At 36.6% G+C, this 18,928-nt stretch overlaps 1 long non-coding RNA gene across 4 annotated transcripts in view; it reads left to right on the forward strand.

Moving 5' to 3' along the window:
- Positions 1-18,928, forward strand: part of LOC140697421 (uncharacterized) — a 586,614-nt gene that overhangs the window by 41,636 nt on the left and 526,050 nt on the right. For 3 of the 4 annotated variants that reach the window (XR_012074451.1, XR_012074450.1, XR_012074452.1), the window contains exon 3: positions 7,604-7,680. The exons of the other annotated variant lie outside the window; for it this stretch is intronic. This is a non-coding gene — a long non-coding RNA (uncharacterized lncRNA). The remainder of the gene's footprint in view (positions 1-7,603; positions 7,681-18,928) is intronic. 4 annotated transcript variants of the gene reach the window in all.

An 18,928-nucleotide genomic window follows, 5' to 3' on the forward strand; every position in this document is an offset into this window, starting at 1 on the left:
ATTTCTGCAAGCATATATAAAAAAATTGACAGGTGTATGTTGAAGAGACTTTTGCATAACTGATAAATTATTTAGTGCTTCTGTAGACGTGTTATCAGGTTTGCTTTCATGTGGAATGGCAGTAATTGAAGGTCATTTATTTTAACTTGTTTGTGGCTGGTTAGACTCATATCTGATCCCACTTGTGATCAAGAGCAAACATTGGTGACACAGTTGGCCAGATTATGTACTGTACAGGAGAAAACTCACTCTATGGCTGAGTGATTGGATAATTAGCTTCGTCACATTTTCAGTACATTCTGAGCAACCAGCGTTCTTAGATCATGGAATTTGAGTGCTGTGATGGTCTGTGGGTCTTTGTTTGCAAGTGGCCTCCCTTTCACAGGAAAGCACATTCCATACAGGTGTATTACTTTTCCTTTATCCTTGAGTAGAAATGTGAATGGAGTTAATGAATCTGTTACAAAGTGCAATATTGTCCCTCAGGAAAGGAGTCATCTGTGTTTCACAGCTGATAGGCTCTTATTCTTGAGAGGAGTCCACAGAGTTCTATTTCTTCCTGCTTTAAAAGCTATTAAAGCAAGTTGGAATTTTAATTGTACAGACATGCTTTTGCGTTTTAGTGTTGTCATCAAGACAGCTCACCTGACTCTTGGACAGTTGACTTGACACTCCTTTACCATCAAGTCAGTCTGATGACATGGGTCTCGGTCACTCATTGTTTCTTACTTTGCACCAAAAATCACCTATGTGCTAACCATTTTCCTTTACATTTTGCTTTTATAAGGTTTCCATTTGGTTTAGTGAATGTAGTGAATGTGTTTTAGTTTGCAAGTTTCAAGGGCAATTATTTTAGAGTTTTTTAATCTTGAAAGAGCTGGTGGAGAAACTATATATATTTTTAGAAAATATCAGTGAAAATGATAAGAAGAGGACTTGAAATAGTATTAGATGTGGAATCAGTCAGCTTGGGTTTGAATTTTGGCTCTCCCAGAGTTCAGCTACTTTATTTAATATAGATGACTTTATTTTTCTAGGATTCAGGTTGTCAGAAATAAGAGCCTCACAGGCAGGCTTACAGTGAGTGTAAAGTCTTTGTGAAAGTCCTTCTCATAATGTCTGGCTCCTGATGGGTGGGCAAGAAACAAATCTTTTTTTTAATATATATTTTTATTGAAGTATAGTCAGTTTACAGTGTTTTAGTTTGTGGTGTACAGCATAGTGATTCAGTCATACATGAACACACATATGTTCATCTTCATATTGTTTGTCACCGTAAGTTACTACAAGATACTCAATATAGTTCCCTGGGCTATACGGTATAAACGTGCACAAATCTTTTTAAATTAATAATTAAAGTACTACCTAAATTATAGAAACCAGGCATTATTTCAAAAGACTAAAGCAGAAAAAAGCATATATTGAAGTCTGAGCTACAGATGAAGTTAGTGTAAATTAATCTGAAATAATGGAGTTATAAAGAGTGTAATTTCAAATGAACAGCAAACTACACTGAATTCCACGAATTTTATCTCACTCCTCTCCCCAGGTTAATGTTTGCCTTCATGAGGTTTTGTATCACATCGAGGAAAGGATTAGAATTGTAAAAACCCTTGACAAGTTAGAAAAATAAACTGCCAGATGACAAGCTGAACTTTTCAACAACAAACTTCTTTGTATGGCAAATACTGTAGAGAGAAGGTCTTGTGTAGAGTAAGGTTTTTAAGAAGACAAGAGATTATAACATTCTTTCTATAAGTTAACATTATAATTATAAAGCTTGAAAACATTCTGTGGGTATTGCAGAAAGATATGAAGGAATAAAGAATTTATGAGAATTTGTAATTATAAATCACCAGTTTATGTATCACTTTTATGCATTAATTCATTTAATAAATATTAAGAACGCTTAATGGGTCAGGTACCCAGCGAGGGTCTGGGAAAGCAAAAGGCAAGACAGAAATCAGTCTCCTTCCCTTTCATTGCCCTCCATGGCCCAGTGAAAAACATAGCTATTAAAAACGTTTTATATATGTAGTAAATGTTATCTAAGGAAAATTGGAAGAACTAACAGTATCAATAATAGGCCAAGGACTGAGGACAAAGTTCCCTTTAGTCTGAGATCTACAAAGAGTTGGTGTTAACAATATTAGCAAGTAGGCATAGGGATATGCACACGTGCACGTGTATTTGTGTGGTGGGGGTGGGGTAGGTCTTGGGAGACAGGGAGAGGCAGAGAAGGGTTACATGGAGAGGGTGAATGTACATTCTAGAGGTAGAGAGAGAGAAAGAGAAATACAGAAGAGTTACATAGAGAGGGTAAATGTACATTCTGAGGCCTGGTGATGAAGGCTTATGTCTGTGGTCTGCAGTCTGCAGTGGAGAGCAAGAGAATGGGTGCTGGAGAGAAGATGAAGTGAAAAAATCATCAGAGACAGCTCTTGGAGTATCTTAAGCCTTGAGAAGCATTAAAGATACTGGTTAAGGAGAAGGCACTGAAGCATTTTAAGCAGGGAGGTAATATGATCAGGGTTATTTTTGTTGTTGTTGCTGTTATTGTAAAACTCAGTTTTGGTAACTCTGTGGTTTGTTAAGGTAATGTCTGCTTTGCATCCCTGTAAGTAACGAATGGAACGCAGCACCTGGAGAAGAGCAAAAACAAAGAAACAAACAAAAAAAACCCTACAAATTATTTAACAAGTTAAAAAATAGTTGGGTTTTTTGGTTGGTTGTTTTGTTTTTTTAAAGGAATTGTGTAAGGGGAAAGGGCTGTAATATTCTAGGATAGTGCTTGTCAAACTGTTTGTGGTGGAGGACTAGTTTCTTTCCTCCCACCTTTTTTTTTTTCAGTCTGTCACCGAATGACACTTTCATGAAATGCAGTAAAAATGAATTACTTAGAAAATAAACTTAAAACAATACATACATAGTGAAAGGTTTAATTTTTTATTAGATCCAACAGACATAAAATTGAATCCATAAACATGATCAGAACAAATGTAACATAGAGAAGAGTCACAAAACTGATACACATTGCTCAATGGAAGTGTATGTGTGGGAGTGGGAAAAATTGGGAGTTCAGGGTTTGTAGATACTAACTACTGTAATATATAAAATAGATAAACAGTAGGTTTCTTCTGTATAGCACAGGGAGATATACTCAATACCTTGTGATAGCCCATAATGAAAAAAGAATATGAAGAGGATATGAATCACTATGCTGTACACCAGAAATTAACACAATGTTGTACGTCGACTATACTTCAGTAAATAAATAAATAAATAAATAAATAAATAAATAGGCTGGACCAAAGGTAAATTTAAAGTAAGAAAAAAAAAAAAGCGTATGCGTGGGTGACTAAAATTTCTGTACTTCACTCATGCAGACCAGTTTAAAAAAAGAGGCCAGAAGCCACAATAGTTTACACACTGATAATGATATTAAAAATTTGTTCTCCAAATGTTTTAAGGTTAAGAAAAACAGAAGAAAATTAAGTTCAGCAAGAAGGATATCAATCCGGTGTAGAGAGACATGGAACTTAAAAAAAAAGAAAAAATTCCAAACTATGACTGTATAGTTCCATTATTATCACAGAATAGTAAATTCCTCTTTCTGTGTTTACAAAACGGCTTTGGTGTCATCTTGCGGCTTCACAGCCCACCCAGCCGAGGAGCATCACATTGTCTTTCTTGTAGGCAATAAGAAATAATGAGCCTAAGTTTTATTACTTTGTAGAATATTATGTTATAGTGGCCAGGTCAAAAAGTGTAGTATTACTGTGTGTATACCTATGTTCTGAATTCTGTGAAACATAACATGGCAAAAGTGTGAGTGCCCTGTTCCGTTAATACTTGCTCTTAATATTGTAGATAATAGATAAAGCAGGGAAAGGGTTTTCAAACGAGCAGTTAAAGGGTTATATGAGTGCCAGTGGAAGTTTATAAAAATAATTAAATGGTCATATGAATACCAGTGGATGTTAAAACTTTAATATAATATAGACCAGCAATAGGATTCATTAAGTGGAACATTTTCTATTTTTCCTTAGGCATTCATTAAATTACTTGTTAATTCAATCTATCATTATTGAGCTTCTATTATCAGCCTATAAGTGTGTTGAGAGCCAGAATTATAGAAAATATGACCTCCTGTTTGAAAATTGTTCATAATCTAGGGAAAGTGAACAAAAACATAAGTAAGTGCATTGTGATGGATTAACCATTGAAGAAGCAATATGTATAATAGAAGTTTAGTTTCAGGGAAGATTCACATGCTTCTATTTCCTGTCTGAGGACTAGGCACTTGTCACTGTGGGACATTTGAAGTTGTGTAATATAAAATAAGCAGCAGATTTATTTTAGGGCTTGATAGAATTTCCCAAGGTCAGACCATGTTCATCAAGCCAGTATTCTTAAAGTAGCCTTACCAGTTTTGCTTTGTTCTTTTTCCTGTTGAAACCATTCCCTGTCATTAGAATCCAGTAATAATCAATTGGTTATAATCAAGTAGTAATAATTATAATAATATTGTTTATAAAAATAAGTGCAATTTCTTGTCTGTTATGGGCAGTCACTTTACAACTGTTATTCAGTTCTTTCAACAGCTGAGAGGTATGCCCATTTTACTGCTGGGAGATTAAGTTAATATGCCTAAGATTATATAGCAGTTATGTAGCAACAAAAGAATTTAAGCCCAACAGTTCTGCTGACTCATTCTCCAGCGTCAGTCCATCACTAGGATTTTTCTAGAGATTTCTGCCCTGATACCCCAGTCTTTTATATTGGTGTCTACCTGCATTCGAAACCTTTACCTTCAGGAAACAATGAAATCCATGAGTTCTCCTCCAGATCTTTATTTCTCTGCATTGCCTGCTCTCCACAAAGAATCAGTCTGTTAGATTATGTTGTTGAACTGATGAACTAGGCTTCTCTCAGTCTGAAAGTGTAGTTTTTAAGGTCACAACCAGATTCAGATCTATTTTTAAGATAAGTCTTGAATATAGCAATTTTATTTCTTCATTGAAAGAATACATAATAAATAAAATTGATGTGTTCTGGTTGTTCTGTAGCAAAGTACTAGAGAAAATGATTTTTAAAAACTGTTGGTTAAGCCCTATTTTGCTTAATATTATAAATTTGCATGAATACTTGTTTTCACTAGCCTGTGTTTGGCAAGCCTTGGGCATTTTAAAGTAATGAATTTCCCAACCACTTAGAGAGGAGATTTAAAACCAAGTTTACTCTCAAGATGTAACTTGAGACTGAGTTATACCAGTGTTTTATTATTCCTAATGGCACCAAGTCAATCCACAGATACTTCATCCTGCAATTTTCTAGTGTTATGAAAATGCATAATGTTAATCATTGTAATACTTTATAATCTGACCATAAACCAATGTTTAGAGTCAGTTAATCATTGTATTACTTTGCTTTAGGTAATTGAGTACATTATCATAATGTAGCAATCTACTTAATATAAATTTTAAAGTGAACACAATAAAAGTTGTATAGCATTAATATATTATGCATTCTAACCTGAAATTTTAAAATACAGCTGAAGTTTGGACAGAGTTCAGATGTTCTCTGACTTTGGTTTCCTCCATGAAGACTTAATGAAGGTCAGAGAAGTAAACTATTATTCTGCCTCAGAATATTTCTGCCTCCCTTTCATAACCTGTTTTGGCGAAAAAAAAAAGAAAAAACAACTTTGGGTGTCCTCAGAATACTGCTTAGGAATCAATAACTGAATTTTGAAAGAGTGCACTGCCATTAAGGAAGACCCACCCATGTTTCCACAGAAGATCAGTTAAGTGTGTGAGTCGTTGGCAGCAATTTCAGTAACGTGGTAGCGCTTCTCTTATAAATGACTTCAAAGAATGTTTTGTAAACACTTTTGAAAGTAACACAATCATTTTAAGACAGTGGAATTGGACATTACCTTTTTTTGAAAAGAGATGTTCATTGAGTGGCTACCATGTCCCAGGCAAAGTGCTAAGTGTCCTCTTTGACACGACCACCCTTAATCCCCTTTGTAGGTTTGGTGTAACGATTGCAATGTTGGGATATAAAACTTGGAAATCTTCTAGTAATGCGAAGCTGTGGTGTTAGCTGGGATTTTTAGAAAGCAGTCAAGAAATCTGTGGAAATAGGGACTTTCCCCGTATTCTTTGTATGCTAATGAAGACTGTGGATACTGTACACAGTTTAATGCCTCTTGGCCACCAGAGTCTCAGCATGAGCATTTCATATGTCCATACAGATGGGACGAGATACCTCATTCAAGGAAGTGAGATAGTATTATTAGGAGTCAAGGGCTGCATACGTGTAGCTGTGTGGTCACGTCCAGTATGGATGAATGTCAGTCAAGGTGGTTTCTAGCTGACAGTCTCAATTTCAGCCAAACTTCACTAACAGTTGAGAAACAATTGACAAAGGAAAATGATCTGTGAATTTCTCCATGATGGCTGCAATTACGTGGCTCACTTGTGTTTCAAGAAATATTTTCATTGTCTTTAATTCCTGTCAGGATTATTATTCCTAAAGAGACACTTAGAATTTTAAAATGTTTATATGTACTTGTCCTATCTGTCATGGGAGCTGTGTTGTAAAAATTTTCTGTGAGAAGTTGTACTTTTTTTTCTTGCTTTTTAGTCCCTACCAGAGTATGTTGTATATTGGAGAATGAAACACATTCGTTTCATGAAATGATTGAAAAATGTTTGCTTTTTTCCCCCCAATATCTGTTATAAAATAGAAGTTTCTCTAAGGAATGCTTGGATTAGAGAAAAAGACAGTGAACAGCTAGGAACAGCTTAAGCAGTCATGAGACACATGGGGGAAGCTAGACCAGTGTTTCCCAAACTTGTTGCACATTAGAATCACCGGGTGGTCTTTTACAAATTTCAAAGCCAAGGCCACACCCCAGACAAATAATAAATGTAGCAGGTGGATAGGGAGTGAAACTCAGTATTTTTTCAAGTTTCTCAGTGATTGCAATGAGCAAAAAAGTTTGGGAAACATTGAACTATTGTATTATTTATACTGGGAATCATTTTCAGACTTGGCTTTACTCTGTTTAAAATAAATCTTTCTCAGATTAAGTATTTTCATGTAATAGTTTTGTCCAAATATATAGCTAACAGTGATTCAGTACAGATTATACAATACACTGTGCATCTTTTGTGAATGAGTGTCTGAAGACTGGGTTGTGAATCTGTAAAATTTCTTTCCCTCCACTTTAGAAAACAAAAGGTAAATAAATAAATGGAGTATTTGGAAAAACATGATAAAGCTAAATGGTAAGATTCACTGTAAAAGAAAACTACAATAGAATATTTAATGTTGGCAGTGATGACCATAGAGTTATAGTTGAGCAGTACATTTTTCAACTATTGGGTTTGATCGCTAGTGACTTTAGAAGAAGCTTATTGTGAAAATTTAGAAAAAGCAAAGTTAGTAAATAAGGAAAACTTTTTTGTCTGTCATGTTTTTTTCCAGTGCTTTGGTTAAGAATAGTATATGCAGACTTAATAATAATGCTGTTAATAAAAACCTGTAAGTGCAGCAACAGCTCCTATTTAGTGAGCATCTATTCTTTTCATAGATTCCGTCTATTCTTGAAGTTGACTATGGTTCCTGTCTTGTATTGGAACGGAAATGGACATTCAGAGACTCAGTAAAGTATGTAACCGATAACACTTACCAATGCTGGGAGAGTAAGCTGGAGTGGTGCAACTTAAAAGCATATGGTATTTGGCGTATTTCATTCTGTGTCTCTAGGCACAATAGCTAAATTTGTTCTGACATCCTCAAAATTTACACTATGTCTTCCAGTATATCTGCCATTTATCTGTGGACTATGATGATGGAGTTCAAAGAGGAATTATTACCTGGCCTGAATGTGATCTTGTTAAAATCAGGAAGGTGTGTGTTTGTTTGTGTCTTTCCTCAAGTGTGCAAATTTTAAGTCCGGTTTTACACATATAAGGGTGAGATAAAAACAAAAATTGACTGCTGGTAGGGATTAAAACTGTTGAGCTTTTGGAAATTGGCTCATTCCTGTGTTTGCTGCAACCAGTCTGGTGCTTTGTGTCACACTTCCCTGCCATAAGCAGGCACGTTGGCTCTTTTCCTAGGGAAATTGTTTATTTTAAAACACGCTCAGAAGACACTATTGGCTAAATACTGGTTATCTGTGTTTCTGCTATAAGGAACGTAGTATTGTAATCGTTGTACAATTCTAATGGCTTCTTATGTTCAAGTGACAACTATCCAACTCACACTAGCTCAAACCAAAACAGCAATAACAACAAACAGAATAAACTCCGATGGGTTTCTTGGAAGGATTCTGAGGTAGCATGAACACTGAAGTAACTCTTGTAAGATTGACAGTGCTTTGGCGATCTTAGGGATAGACAAGCAGGCTATATCTTCTCTAGACTTTTTGCTTTTCTTCATAATTCTGTGTGTGTTCACCTCGTTCTCTTGTATCCCTTCCAGTACTGAAGAGCGTGTGTGTATCGAGGGGACTGGCACGGGGCCCAGGGGTGAGTACAGCTTTGTGCCTGTATCATGTCAGTTTAGGGATCTGCAAGAGGAGAGAGTTCTCGCCGTCCTTATTCCCATTCCAAAGGTAGAAATACCCCAGGGAATATTTCTGCTTGCCCTGGCTGGGTCCTCTACTCTGTCCTGAATGTGTCACTATGGCCAGGCCGGGGTTCCATGCCTACTCCGCAGAGTCCTGGGATTGGTACCCTTCCCCAAACTCCAGAGGTAGAGTAGAGAGAGAGCTGAGCCTCAGTGGAAAGGGAGGAGTTTTCTGTAGAAGGGGAAGAGGAAAGAGTGCCTGATGGACTGAAACAATAGGTGACAATTACACAGGCATTCTTTGATTTCTTCATAATGATTTAGTCTCTATGTTACTTGGTAGATATGTAATAGATTTAGATTATAAAGTCGGTGCCTTACCTACTAATTCAAAGGTGACTGCGGACATAGTTGCGTTGTTGTAAACATAGTAAAACTAAAAGTGATTAGGGTGTTTGTCTGTCATTTTGGTTTTGAATGATTGATAAAAGTGTAGTATTTTGTGTTAGAATGGAGGTTAAACCAAGGCCACTCACCCTTTCTGAAATTACTTCTCTGAGCCTCGTATGTCTCAGTAGTTATATAGGAAAATAATAGTACCTGGTAGGTAGTATTTTATATGGATTCAATGAGGTCATGTATAAAAGCTTTTAGTCAAGAACTTGCCGTATAGTAAATACTCGATGTGTGTTCATAGTGAAAACAAGTAACCAAGTCTAATAACAAAAAGTCAACAGTTAATCATAAGTTAGAGATCAGAGTCAAATTATGCTTTAAGCTATTCACAACAAGCCTCATTTTATAATATGTGTGTATGTACATATTTATATAATATGCATGTATATATATGCGCATATGTATCCAGTATGCCCGTTTTGAAGATGTACAGCATATTATAAATCAGTATGAACAAGGCATGTAGAATTTCAACAGACGCTATTAACGTCAGCTCTGTTTTGATGTTTCCCACATCACTGGCCAGGACTTGAACCTGTATAGTTTTTATTTTTTAATCTTTACTTTTCAAATTCTATTCCTCATATGTATACATTTATGGAATCCTGAACTTAGTTCCCTAAAATAGCCCTTTATGAAGAATATTCTGGAAAAATCACTTGTTTTGTTTTAAAAAGTATGAAGACCCACATATTATAAAGCTTTTATAACAACATATTGGTATTTTTTTCAGGTCCCTGTATCATGTAAAGCAGTTATCTGTAAATGTATGAAACATGTGGAAATAATAGTCTATATTACATTTATTAAAAAAAATAGGTGACATGTCCAGTAAAGACAAAGTATTTGAAGTTAGTTTCATATTCAGTTAAGTAGGTGTATGTGAATGGGGAATTGATGCCTTTGTTAAAATGCTTTTACTCAAAAAAAAGCTTACTCCACCTAAAAACAGAAGGATGCTTTATTTTGCAAGACACAGAATTGTTTTTATTTTTAAGAAAAAATATAATCATTGACCACCAGATGGCTCCCATATTTTTAAAAATTCAGCAGAAAGAGTGGAAATTCTGTTCAAAATATATAAACATAGATTTAAAAGGAAGAAAGTTCAAGGAAGTGATAGAACGTGTGAAAATCTTAAGCATATGAAAATAACTGAGGCTCCATGATTTTTGGAAATTTCTCTCTCCCTTTAAAAAGGATGACGTATATATGAACAGCATGATTCGATGTATCTTTTAGATTTTCACTCTGTTGTTTGGACATAACCATGCAGTGAGTATTTCAAGATGGAAGAAGAAGTGTTATGTAGGAAAAACTGTTCAAAATGTCAATGATAGCATGGCTTTTGTATTTTTGTGTTATAGTTTTGAATAGCACAAATAGCATGTCTCACCGCTAATAAAAGGACAAATCTGCATGCTTCTGTGCTTATAGATTTTGTCCTGGGAGTAACTATGTGTTATTGATGGGGCGTTTTTAATGACACCTCTTTATTTAAGTATCATTCCATAGGGCATTTATCAATGATGTTAACATTTGTCAAAAAAGTTCTCCATTAAACCTAATTAGTTTTGACCTGTGTCAAAAATGGAGCCAATTTGCTATGAGGGACATGTGTGACACATTGCAGCTCAACTATAGACAATGCTGTTCCCACAGATGATGTTTAATACTCGTTTTAATAGGTAAGCTATTAAGATACAAGACTGTGCGCTTATCGCTCGGATAGGTTTTTTTTAAGGCTGAGCCGTCCAATTTGTCTTTTTATCATTAAAAGCTTTGTGTAGTTTTGTGATCTGTCGTCGCTGAGCCGTTGAGCTTTCAGCACGTACAGTTCTATTTTGAGCTTTTTTTTTTTTTTTTTTGGTCAATAAAAAAAGGCATATGCTTCCATGAGTCATCCTAGCAGAGCGGACTCACAGGCAGGAGCTGACCTGCCCTGCTGCCCTGCTCCTGAGTTTTCCCTGTTAGCACAGATCTTGCCCCTCCGCCTCACACCACAGAGAAACCAGAAATGTGGAGACAAGGTCTCCTGAGCCCATATGGTTTTATTTGTGTTCCGCTGGCACAGTTATAGTCATACAGTAACCAACATAAATTTTTAGTTTTATTATCACCTCTAAAAAGAGACAGAAATGTGAAAATTGAAGCCAGAAGGTTTGTATCACAGGATTAATTAGGCAGGGCCAACTGGAGTCTCACTCCTCTTGGCAGCAAGTGCCTCAAGAAGGTGCCTGCCTTCAATTATGGGGCGCACAAAGCAATTAAAAACCCTGTTTCTTTTTCCTGAGGTGTTACTTGTTACTTGATAAATCTCTTTTTGAAAATTCTCTGGGGAGCTGAACTGGCTGGAGGCGCAATCTACCGGGGTAGATATTCATGAAAAATTGATTTTGCTCTAGCCTAAGTGCAATAGGTTTAAAATAAACCTGAAAGGAATGAACACTGCGTTTCTTGGCTGTCATTTTATTGGCCACTTTTTCTTTAATGCACAAAAGACTAGATAATTAAGAATTGAGACTTTATGGATCTCCCCCAGCAGATATGAATCGAATCGGTCAGCCGTCCCAGGCATTTTCTCGTAAGTCACGCTACACATTTGATTAACCTTTTTTACAGGGCGATTTGTACAATTCTACAGACAAAAATGTGGTGTGTATAAGTCAGAATTAAGTGCATGCCTCCCAGAATCCACATCCCCTTTCTTAATAGAGAGTCAGCTCTGTATGAAATTATATCTTTCTACTTGATTTATGTCCCAGTACAGTGGGATTTGAAACTTGGATCTGTTGTTTTATTTCTCCAAAAGGAACTTTTCTTGCTTTTTTGCTGTCAGTTCCAAAATCAGGATAATAATGTAATTCTCAAAAATATCTATATATATTCAGAAGTAAGGTTCAGTTGTCTCCTGTACGGCTAGTTGTGTGGACTGGGATTTCCCCGCTTGTACGTAAATCACCTAGCTAACCCTTTCCTCTGAAATATAAATAATTTAAAATATGCAATAAGTACAGAGAATAACTGGTACAAAGAACAGTGCTCTATGAAGACATATGGCTTTGAGTTTTATCAGTGATCTCATACTTCCTGTTGAGAAGAGAAACGAAATATTTTTTAAATCAATAGATGAAAAACCATAATTGTAAATTCAGGAATGAGACTCTACTTTCACTTAAAAAGCCTATTATGTATGATTTAATAAAACAAGAAAGACAGTAATAGACTTCACTCTGTGTTGCTTTCTATGGGTTGTGTTTCTGCGTTACATATGTTCATTTTAAGAAGGTTAAACTCGAAGTTAATTATGATAAAAAAATATTCTGTCTCTTCCTTACTTTTTTAGTTGTTTTCTTTCTTCCTCTTAAGTTTGAATATAACGTAAAGGCTAGGCTAATTTTCTTAAAGGATTATTTAGTGTGAAGATAGTAAAAACATTTTCACTAGTGATTGTCATCAGAAAAAATTTTACAGTCTTTTAGTGAAGACCAAGTTTGACAAAATAGGACTTTCGAAATCTAAATGCTAGTCATTAGAAATTAATTCTGACAAGTTTTGTTGAGCTTTATTATGGCTTATCTATTGATTGATTTGATTTGCCATTTCTTGAGAAGGGATGATAATCTATTTTTTCAATATGGGCCAAGTGTGATACATTTTTCATCCTTGCCCTGAGACTTAATGGCCCTAAATGTTCATTAGAAAAAAATACCAGGATGACATTCTAATAGTAAATTTGAAAAGGTGCCAGAAAATGTTTGCTATTTCCTTGCGTGTTTAGTCTTGGATTAGAACTTTGAGCAATAGTTACTTACGTGAATGGAAATACTCTTAAGCGAAGCAGTCTGAAGAATGCGGTCTGTGACATGGTAAGTATTTCTATTGGAACACTGGCCATCGGTAGGCCTTTGGGAAATAGGGTGATTGTGGGTCTGAGATCCTTTTATGATTTTTTATCCTTTCCTTTGAGCTGTCTAATATGTTTACTGCTTTTCAAGAAAATCTCCAATGCACACTGGATCCCAAGGTGGCCCCACGATTCCCATATCCTGGTATCCAAGTGTTTGTATATCTCCTGCCAATGAGTGTAAGTGGGACGTTTTAATATAAGAGATTTGACTCTCGTGATTAGATCATGTTTTATGGCAAAAGTGAAGAGATTTCGCAGATGCAATTAAGGTTCCTAATCAGTTGATTCAAGTTTATCAAAAAGAAGATGATCCTGGATGGGCCTGATGTAGTCGGATGAATTCTTTAAAGGAAGGACTAGAGGTCAGAGACTTGAAGCAGCAGAAATGGTCCGTATCCTGCTAGCCCTGAAGAAGCAAGCTCTATGAGTCCTATAGCTACTAGGAAGTGAATTATGTTGACAGCAGTTAAGCTTGAAAGGGGTTCTTGAGGTCCATGTATGACGTAAGCTGTAGTCCACTCCTGATTTGATCCTTATGAGACCTTCAACAGTAAACTCAGCTAAGCTGTTCCTTCACCTCTGACCCATGGAAACTAGGATATAATAGTTTGTTAAATAGCAACAGACAGCTGATATGTCCAACACTACTATTCATGTCCTAGAAATCTATTTTCTAAACTTTAGTCAGGATATCAGTTTCAAAGTTTGTTAATTGGCTTATAGACCACACTGGATAATTGAACAACAAAAAAAATGTCACTTGCTAGAAACAGTTAACTAGGTTTCTCAAAGACTTAACTCTTCTAATATGTACTTCTCAAAGGCTTCTTTAATCTCAAAGAAGAATTAACATAAGTAGTATGTTCTAAACGTCTTAGGAACATTCCCGCCTTCCCGCCACCATATGGCAACCTGAGAAAGTAGTGTTGTAAGGATTATCTTTTAGGAGAGGAACTTTTGGGTCAATTTATCATTCTAGTTTAAAAACCATTACCCCTTTCTCACTAAAGTTGAGATATTGTAATCCGGTTGCATCCTTGCTAAAACTCAATATAGATGAACTATTAGCTTATCATTTGGATTCATGGTGTGTGTCTGCATATGACAAAACACATAGACCATATAGACTTTGTTCCCCAAATTTTTATCATGGCATTTCTTGTAAATGAAATGTTTGGAAAGCAAAGGAAAATATTGCCAGGGAAGATTTTTCTTGTATTCAACACAGGGCCATTTTTTACGCCTGTATCCCTCTTACTTAATAAAGTTACCAGAGAGTCAATTTGCTCCTCCCCACTGGACCTCTTGAGATCATTGCCACAGAATCTGTGTGAAGAATTTGTATACCCTTTTCTTCATTTTTTCTTCCTCTGAAAGTTAGTATATAAGTCTGAATGGAGGGAAAAATAAAATTAATGGAAGTGGTATTGATTAATAATGTTTAACTGAATTAATTTAAATCGTATTTTTTAGTTTGATCTTCTTAATTTTAGTCTATAACTTAAAACAATCACTGTAGTATTAGTGTCGTGTATATAGATTTAGAGTCATTTTGTTCCTGAGTACGTCAGTATCCTGTTTGGCATTTGCACGAGGAAAGTAAATGCTTAGAGCATTGTAGAAAGTTTATAAAATTAGAATACTGGTGACTTGACCTGTATTTCAAAACGTTGCTGAAGTTGAGATTTATCTAAAAGATCAAGTTGTACAAAGATTCTAGTCTGTTGGATATTCTCACTGAAGTGTTTAATGTCCAGGTATTGTTTTCAGATATAGCAATGTAATTTTACTCTCCATTCCCTGAAAACCATCCTGGATTGGAATATATGTTTCTTTCTACATGCCTATGCTGTTATTTTATGGTCACAAACCAGGGGAGAGGAGGTTTCATAAATAAAGAGAAAGAAATTGGAGTTTGGATAAGTCTAGAATTTCTCCAATCTGGCCCCTTTGGTGTTTTAATAATTGTCGGAGGGGTTGGCCTGTGTCTCTGAGGATGTTTAGCGGCATCTCGGGGTCTCTCCACGCTCGATGACAGTAGCACCCCTTCCAATAGTTGTGACAGAGAAAAATATCTTCAGACAAATGCCATATGAGAGACAAAATCCTTTCCAGTTGAGGAGTACTGGTCTAATTATACACCGTCCATAATTTGGAAATTGGTTGGTTTCATTTTAATTTGAGGGCATTTGGTTAATACGTTGAAATGTTCTCTCAGTATTGGTGACTTGGTGCTAAGTAAGCCAGATGGAATTTTTGGTATTGCAGTTGTTTGCATGTGTGTGTGTTTTAATTTGTTGTGTTTAATCCATGTTAACAATTAGGGCACAAAACTAGTATCTTTTAGCACTTGCTGAAAAAATACTGTCTAGCATATAGTTTTTAAAGCATGTGCTATTAAAACTTTGAAAGCACTTAGGATTATTGTCAAAATAGTGAGGATGCTTAGAGAGGGTGGCAACTGGCAAGAGCTGAGCTAGCAGAAAGGCATATTTGGGAGGCTCGTTGAGCTTATGGAAGCCTGATTTGCTCTGCTTGGGCTGCAAATCACAGAAGGGACATTTGATTGCTTGAAAGAGTTACTTTGTCCCTGTTCCCTGTCGTTACTTTCCTTCGACTGCAACAGGTGGAATTGAGCAGATTGCTGAAATATTACAAAAAATTTTGTTGTGGTTTGTGCTTTTGCGTCATAAAATGATCTGAGAAACAGAGTATGTTATGTGGTCTTGTTAAGTGCTCTTAGAATTTTATTTAACTCATTCTTCAGCTTCCTAAAAATGAAACGTTCCAAGGTCTGAAAGAGGGCAGAGAACAGGATGAAAATTCCCTTTTTGCTAATTTCCTGTAAGAGTCAGTTAAGGAGAGAATGGGTCAGCAAAGACAATTTTGACCAAGGGAAGGGTGTCCATTAGGCAGTAATTTACACCCCAGAACAGACAAGGGATGTAGGGAAAATAAAGTGGGTCAGTGACCTGAATCACCCAAGTTCCCAGATCAAGCGTACTGATTTCCTGAGAGTGCGAAGAATCTCAGGGAGCTGGGGAGGGTGCATCTTTTTTTTGTGAGGAGTTGTATCAGAAAACTGCCTCCCTCCTGAAGAATGACTTACCGATGTTTGGTATGATGTTATATTTCACGTCACACCCTCGTGGTAGTTGCCCCAAGATCGCTTCCTTTAGTGCCAGTATATCTGGATCAAGATGGCTTAGTGAATTAAGCCACATGATGCTGTCAGGAAATTCCTCTAACCGCCGTATTCTGGCATCAGTCCCAAGTCACTTGTCCAGAGCCTTCCCTTTCTTGTATTCTCTTTCAGTGCCATTTGTGTTTGCTAGTCTTTACTCTTACTTGAACACAACAACTCGTTCTTTCAGAGACCTGTCCATAACTGTGGAACACGCAGAATAAGAACTAGGGTGTAAGCTATCCAGCTCTCAGGAGATGGTTACACATGCGTGTAAATTCATGAACAGATAGACATACGTATGGGAAGGGCATTATCTACCTGTATCCACAGTGTTAGGTACCCACAATTTTCCTTAGAAGTCTGTCAAGCTAAATGATTTTCTATATTTTATTTCATAGCAGTAAGTAGACTTTTTTCACAGTTTTGAATATTACTCTAGTAATTCCTTACCTGAAAACGGATGGTGTAGTCAAAAGATAAATTGAAGTTTATTTTAGAAGAACGAATTTTCTGAAATTTTAAAAGATAGTCTTTTAGAGCTATAGAATCTTAACGTTAAATATCCACTATTGATTTAATTATGTGATTTTTAACAAGGTCATTTAATATGTGAGTAAATCATTTCCTTTGGATCCATAATACAGCTAAGTTATTATAAAATCTGCTTTGTAGCAAATGTTCTTTTGAAGTTGTTGTGTGTTTGGACAATGGGCATAGACAGTGCCTAAATGGATGTTTTGTGGTTTGAGGATGCTTTCTGGAAAGAGTAAAATAGTAGTCATGTATATTTTTCTCTTACCCTGACTTGTGTACCGTTTTCCTTTTCATCAGCAGATAAAGGTAATTTCAACCTTTACATATGTTTTCTACGTATTCATTTCCTGTTTATTCTACAACTACCTGTACCTCTACCAGTGTGGCTTCTACCCTGTCAGTTTGCTGATCTATTTTTGCTAAGACTACATCTGACTTCCATGTCATGAAATGTAACAAGCAATTACCAGCTGTATCTTATTTGATTTCTCATTAGCACTAATGTCGGTGGCTCCTCTCTCTTCCACTGGCCTCGACGCCTCTCACAACCTCCTCTGTTCCCTTCTACCTTTATGAACATGTTTCACAGATTCTGGTGCCGTCTTCTGTTCCTCTGTGTAGCAGTTCTGGAGTCCTAGGATTCTCTTGTCAGCCTCTTTTCTTTAATGTCATGTTGTTGCCTATTAAGTCTCTTGCATTCTCATGCCTTTATTTCCTCCCACACACGGACACCTCTTGTTTCAGTTACTTACTGTCTCATAACAAGCCACTCCAGAATTTAGTAGCGTAAAACAACAACTGTTTTATTATTGCTCACTGGTCTTGGTGTTGAGTGTGTCAAGCTACATGGCTTTCTTACCTGAGAATGTCAACTGTGGCCGCATCATGTGTGCGTTCAGTTGTTCTGGACGGCCAAGATGGCCGGTTCACATGGCCAGCATCTGATGTAGGCTGGTGGCTGGGAGCTCATCTGAGACTGACAGTTGGAACATCAGGAGGTGTAATGTACATGTGTCGTGGGCACTGCACAGCGTCATGACTGAGTTCCCAGAAGTAGTCTTCCGAGAGTGAGAAATCCTAGAGGGAGGAAGTAGACCATCCTATAAGTTGTCTTTAAAAAGTCTATCTGTGATTGGCACACTGTCACTTTTCAGTACATTCTGTTTGTTAAGCTGTCACAGGGGTAACGCAGATTCAAGAGGAAAGGGAATAAAGTCCACATAGCGATGGGAAGAAGAATAAAAATGGGCCATCTTTAGAGTAGCTGGAAATCATGTAAATTTGTCTTGCATGGAAGATACCCTCACCACTCCCCAGGAACTGCGAAGTGTCATTCCGTTATTGCATCAGGCTCAGAGTTCAGTATCTTGTTACGTCAGTCAAGTCCAGGTTGAGATGAAGTGCTTCAGGTCCTTCCTGATATGCAGAGCTATAAACTATGAGTCAAGTTACGTGACTCCCACAAACACAATATACCACGGTGAGATGAGGAGAGTACAATGAACACTCTCATTTCCAAGAAGAGGGAAGCACATAGTAGTCACTGGTCCACAGAAATCTTGAAATTTAAGTGGGCACATGCTAGTCCCTTGGTTAGGAGTCCTTATGACTTTCTTGGATGGATTGTGCATACCTCTTGCCTTTACCCTCTGTGCTCCCAGCTCTCCAAAGTGGGTCGTCCTTGGCCCTAAAATCTACACCGTGTATGCAGGTAAGCAGTCTTCTTAGGCTGTGTTCTGTTTGGTAGAATTTGGGGTCTCAAAGAGTTGTTTTAATTTTGATAGATCAGTGTTCTTTGTAGTACAGGCTTAGAAACTTCTTGGCCTTCCTGAGTATAAAAGTTGAGTCCATTCTATGAGACTAAAGAGCTGGATATTTCTTTGAAAAAGTCCCCTTTCTACCTTGGAGTGAGTGTTAGAAGACTGGTTGTCTAGAAGAATGTTTCAATGAGGCATACTCTTAAATCCTTCTCCGTTCTTAACAAAGGTTTTTACAGCCACACAGTTGAGATTTTGATTCTCAGACTGCATTTGTATTGGCAGTGACTTGGAGTATCTTGTAAAAGAAATTCATTTAGAGGATAATTTTAATAATAACTGCTGTCCAATTATGTACAATTATTTTGGGGCGGGGAACATGGAAAGGGTGTGACACATGGAATCTGTCTTAATCTATAGTGATCTAGTGATAATAGATCTTTTACTTGGAAGAAAAGAAAAAGAATCACAGGAGTGGAATACACTATATCTAAAGGT

Source organism: Vicugna pacos, chromosome 7 (assembly GCF_048564905.1).
Source record: "Vicugna pacos chromosome 7, VicPac4, whole genome shotgun sequence".
NCBI lineage: Eukaryota > Metazoa > Chordata > Mammalia > Artiodactyla > Camelidae > Vicugna > Vicugna pacos.